Source organism: Adiantum capillus-veneris, chromosome 8, assembly GCF_014529385.1.
Source record: "Adiantum capillus-veneris isolate H3 chromosome 8, ASM1452938v2, whole genome shotgun sequence".
NCBI classification, from domain to species: domain Eukaryota; kingdom Viridiplantae; phylum Streptophyta; class Polypodiopsida; order Polypodiales; family Pteridaceae; genus Adiantum; species Adiantum capillus-veneris.
The window spans coordinates 77163781-77169780 of NC_140938.1; positions in this window are offsets into that span (position 1 = coordinate 77163781).

The window sequence follows — 6000 nt, forward strand, 5'->3', positions numbered from 1 at the left end:
TAAATGCATCAAACTTTTGATACCATTGTCTGGATGATTGCTTCAAGCCATAGAGACTTTTCAGAAGCTTACAGACCAAATGTTCCTTGCCCTTTAGCACAAACCCTTCAGGTTGCTGCATATAAATCTCTTCCTCGAGATCACCATGTAAGAAAGCTGTAATGACATCCATTTGATCAAGCTCCATATCTTCAGTGGCAACCAAAGCAAGCAACATTCTTAGTGTCGTCATCTTGACCACTGGAGAAAAGATTTCCTGGAAATCTACACCATATTCTTGCTTGAAACCTTTGGCCACTAAACGAGCTTTGTAATTATCAACATTGGATGCAATCTTCTTCTTGTAAACCCATTTACAAGGCAAAGCTTTCCTACCTTTTGGCAATGGAACAAGTTCCCATGTTTTGTTCTTTGCAATACTGGATAGCTCCCTCTTCATAGCATGTTCCCACTGAACCTTATCATTGGCTAGCATGGCCTCTTTGTAACAAGAAGGCTCACCACTATCTGTCAGCAACACAAAGTCCACGCCTGGAACAAACCGTTGTGGCGGATGTGAGACTCTTTGAGATCTCCTCGGCTGATCAGAACTTGTACTAGCCTGTGTAGTAATTGGCTCTGGAGCTATCTGTACAGGAGGTGATACATCGGAAAACGTCACTTTCCGGAATTCAACCTCTTTCGTTGGCTGCCTATGCATCTTGGTCTCATTGAAGACAACATCACTGCTACGGATTACTGATCGACTTTCCGGATCCCATAAACGATAGCCAAATTGACCATCTACACCATAGCCAATAAAAATGCATTTCCTGGACTTAGGGTCAAGCTTAGCACGCAACTCCTTGGGTACATGTGCATAAGCTTCGCAGCCAAATGTACGGAGTTTTTCATAAGACAACTTATGTCCTGACCATAACTCCAAAGGTACACGAAACTGTAATGAATCATGTGGTGATCTATTGATCAAATACACAGCAGTGTATAATGCTTCAGCCCAAAACGCTTGCGATAAATTAGCCTGTGATAGCATAGACATAATCCTCTCTTGGATGGTCCTATTCATTCGTTCGACAACACCATTTTGTGCAGGGGTATAAGGAGCTGTAAACTTGCGCTTAATTCCCCTACTTGAACAGAAGTCTGCAAACTCTTTGGAGACATATTCTCCACCATTGTCTGAGCGTAAAGCTTTCAACTTATGTTCAGACTGAGTTTCCACACTAGATAAGAACTTTTTGAAACAAGAAAAAGTCTAATCTTTAGACTTCATGGCATAAACCCAAACATGTCGTGTTGCATCGTCAATGAATGTAACATAATAAGACGCACCACCATGGGATTTAGAAGGAATAGGCCCACATAAATCACTATGCACAAGCTCTAAGGGCTTTCTTTCTTTGTCAAAAGACTGTGTACGATGTGCTCGTGTTTGCTTACCATATTGACAGTGTTCACAAAAGGGAAAATCAGAAAATGATAAAGACGGTAAGTAGCCCAAACGAGAAAGAGTTTCCATTCCCTTCTTTGACATATAACCTAACCGGCTATGCCACAAAGCAACAGTTGGCAGCTCGGTTACAGAAAGAACATTGTTCTTGTCAGATACATAAAGAGGATAAAGTGTACCAACTTTAGAACCATGGGCTAAAATAAGATGACCTTTTGCAATACGCCAAGACTGCTGATGAAAAGTGACTTTGTAATCCAAGTCATCAAGACGTCCAACCGAAATCAAATTTCGTGTCAAAGCTGGAACATGACGCACATTATGTATGGTAAACCTCAGCCCATTTGCCATAACCATAGCAATATCACCTATGCCCACAATGTCACAAGAGTAGCTGTCACCTAGCGTAACAGTGCCAATGGTTTCCTCATATGTAGTAAACCAATGCCTATGAGGTGTGACATGCAACGAAGCGCCCGAATCAAGAATCCATGTATGGAACACTTCACCACTAACAAGTAGCTCTGCTGGCATAGAACTCTGCAAAGATAGAGTTTCTTGTGCATCATAAAATACATCATTATTTTCAGTCAACATATTGATGTCTTGTGCATCACAATCATCTTGCACTATGTTCAGTTCTTCAATCTTAACCGAACTCTTTGGTTTCTCCTCTTTATCATCATTGTCTTTGCCTTTGCCTTTACCTTTGTCACGCTTCCAAGCATAACAATCCTTCTTTATGTGACCAAACTTATCACAATAATGGCATTGAACATTGCGACGACCAGGAGACTTTGATCTACCCTTTGAAGCATCTCTATTGCCCTCTTTCTTGGATTCACGATTCCAAGAACGACGTTTACGCTGTTTTCCATCTTTTTGCACATAATGAGCTTCGCCATGATGTGAGCTATCCATAGCATTGCGGCGCATTTCCTCTGACAAAAGAGAACTAGTGACATCAATGTACACTAGCGTACCATTAGGAGCAGAGTTACTGACAGCTGTGCAAAAGATATCCCATGAGGGTGGCAACAAACAAAGTAAGAAGATTGCTTTCATCTCGTCATCAATATTGATCCGTTGTGCACGAATCTGGGCAAATAGAGAATCAAAGTCATTAATATGACTGGCAACACTGGCTGACTCCTTCATGCGAAGGTTAAACAGTTTTCGCATCATGAAAACCTTATTACTTGCCGTATCCTTTTCATAAGTGTTGCATAACTTTTTTCATAAAGCATAGGCAGATTCACATTCTAGCACTGAAAAGTACAATGACTCAGCAAGGTGCAATCTAATAGTAGATCTGCATAGCTCATCAAGCTCCTGCCACTGAAACTGAGTCAAATTCATCTCTTCAGTCCGTGTCGCATAAATAATAGGCAATTTCTGTTTCTTTTGGACAAGCACATCTTGCATCTGATTCTTCCAAAGCTGAAAATTAGTGCCATCAAACTTCTTTATGTCATAAATGTCACGGTCTTTGCTAGTAGACATGGTGACAAAACTACCAAAAGATTCTGCGAAAATTTGGCAGAGTCTCCTTTGTATTTGGGACTATGTCAACCAAAATACGAGACAAAATGACTAAGTATGTCACTCACAAAGCATAGAAGAGAGCAATGCCTCTCAAAAGCACATTGTATAGAGACCAAATGTGGCGCATAAACAGTCAAACTGACCATCACTACAACAAAACAAGGTGTCATCGATGCATATATCGACGCACCGCGTCGATATCTGCGTCGATATAGACGTCCCTGTGAACCTGTCGCTATTTGCGTCGATATCTGCGTGGAAAGGCTTCATTTGTGACGCAGATATCGACGTATATAGCGATGCAGATATCGACGACCATAACAGAAAAAAAATTTCTTGGACAGAGGGCAGGTAGCTTGGCCTGTGCCTAGTGAAAAGATGGACACAGCCACCACAGCCAGACTTCCTGCCCTCTGCCCAAGAAAGCGAGCAACACCAAAATCAACCGTGCTCCCGCAGAAATTTCGGCAGAGTTATCTTCGTTTTTACATAAACTTTTCAAAAAAAATATATCATGTATACGTCTCCTACATGCTATCCATGTAGGATCTCACATGAGATTTAAGGCCAATGACCATAACGAACCATAACCATAACTTAAAAGCATAACCATAACGAACCATAACCATAACTTAAAACCATAACCGACCAATATAACCACTTTGATCATAACCAGAAACAAAATTAGCAATAACCATAAGCATAACCAGAAAGTTAAACATAACCATAAACAAAACCTGAACCATAACTATATATGTTTATACAAGAAGAGGAGAAATAACCATGTCTATACAATGACAATGACAATAACCATGAGGGTCAGGAAAACAATAACTGTCTAAAAAATAATCATAACCATATATATATGTCTATACAAAAGGAGACATAGAAGCGTGTCTGTGTCTCACAAAGCATATATATGAAATCCGGTCCACTGATGACTACGCGTCACAACCTGCACATAGGACAACTCACAAAATTAGTATTGATATTACTTCGCATATACTTACTTGATTAAATCAACTCACACATATTAACATCTCACCTCAAGCGATCTGCGAGATTGTAAGGCCGCCCAGTCTACGGGCTCTCCTGCAGCATCAAGATCATTCAATACTTCGTAGATACCTCTGCGATATCCATCTGACTTCTCTTGACGTGTCGGGGCTCGATGCATAGCAAGATTCTGCGTTTATACAAAAATCAGAGTAATAAGAATACATGATTCATTGCATTTTAAAAAACGCCATAGTTAAGATTGGATTAGAAACTCACAAACTCATAGCGAAAGGTGTCGAAGCCTCCGCTACCAAGATGAGATGTCCCCCTGGTCGTCTGTCGTATCTGCGCGGCGTCACGCTGCTGTCTGAACCGCGTGGCCGCTCATCCTCCCTGATCTGCAGCCACGTCTCGTGTGGGATGCCCGAAGGCTTCAGCGAGCCGGTCCTGAAAGCCTTCCGAGCTGCATCTCGTCGATGTTTCACGGTGTCCCGTGCAACACCCTTGATCCACCTCCTCGGAACAACGTCAGAACCCGGAGCAGGCTGGTACTCTCTCAGGATGGTCTCCACGATGTAAGTGACTTTGTCCTTTTCATGCTGATCCGAAGACGCCAGAATGCTGGTCGAAAACTGTAGCTCCGCGAGCTGGCAAATCCGATGTCTCATCTCAACCCCGACTCTATCAATGTAAACAGAACCATCTGTCCGTACAGTATAGAGCTTGGAGGCACTAGGATCGTGTGCCCCCCAAGGTGTCCGAGGTGTGCCAAGAGGTGTATAGAGAGGTGTGCCTGGGTAGGACGGGGGTCATGAGCGAGGAGGGGTCGAAGCATCTGTGGACCCTCCTCCACAGCAACCACCACCTCCACCTGACGATCGCTGAGATCGGCGAGTGCGCCTATGCTGCGGAGATGAGGACGTACCCGCCTCTGCCCCACCCCTAGGTGTCGAAGCGGCCGTGATGGGAGAAGCAGGTGTCGTACCCATAGGCGTCCTCCCCCCCATAGGCTTCCCCTCCCCCCATAGGTGTCCCTCCCTAGGCGTCGGACCCTCGGGTGTGAAGCCTGGAGGCGTAGTACCTGTGTCTCTGGCTACCCAGTACTGAGAAGCCTCTGCCATTTGAGGAGGCGTCATCTGTGTAACGAAGCCTATGAATGCATCTGCACTCATAGAAGCGGGATATGGAAACTGGCTTGCCATACTAAAGTCCTGCACAAAGAAGCGGGATATGGAAACTGGCTTGCCATACTAAAGTCGTGCACAAAGAAAGTAAAATAAAGTGTCAGAACACATTTGTTTAAATTAACTTTAAGCTTAATTTTAAATCAACGTCTTCACACAAACACTTTACAGGCCTAGGCCTCGACGAGTGAGGCATCATCGATAAGATCTTGCACCGTTTCATCGTCTATCTCTAATTGCAAACATAACTCTGCCCCAACTCGTTCTGGCAGATTGTCTTCATCCATTGCATCTTCATCTACAAGTGTCAATTATGGCTCGTCTGTGTCTCCCTCGTATATCTGTCAGCTTCCTCTGCCGTACCTTCGTCCATCTCATCTAATGTCACAGTAGTATGGACGTCGTCTCACTGACTTTCCTCCAGGAGATCTTGCCCTTCAAATACTTGTTTATTTCTTGGAGCAACCTGAACCACAAACCACCACTGTCGCTCTCGAGGGTCCGGTACAAAGACCACTTGCTCGCAATGTTCGGGGAGAGCAAATGTGTCGCTCGCATCTGTCCAAACCTTTGTAGAATCTATTTGCACAAGTTTGTTTCCATCTCTACGTACCATTGCATTGCGACCATAAGTAATCACCTTGAACCACTTCACATTCAACAAAAACATCTCAAACCGCCTGAAGCTTACTTTCAGGATATCTGACACCATACCACAATAATCTAGGTTGCTAGTGCTCTCATTCGTGTCTCTGGCACTAGCCCTGCTCTTTTGCATGAAACTAACCATTACCCCACTGTCAAACGTGTTCTGAAATGCTT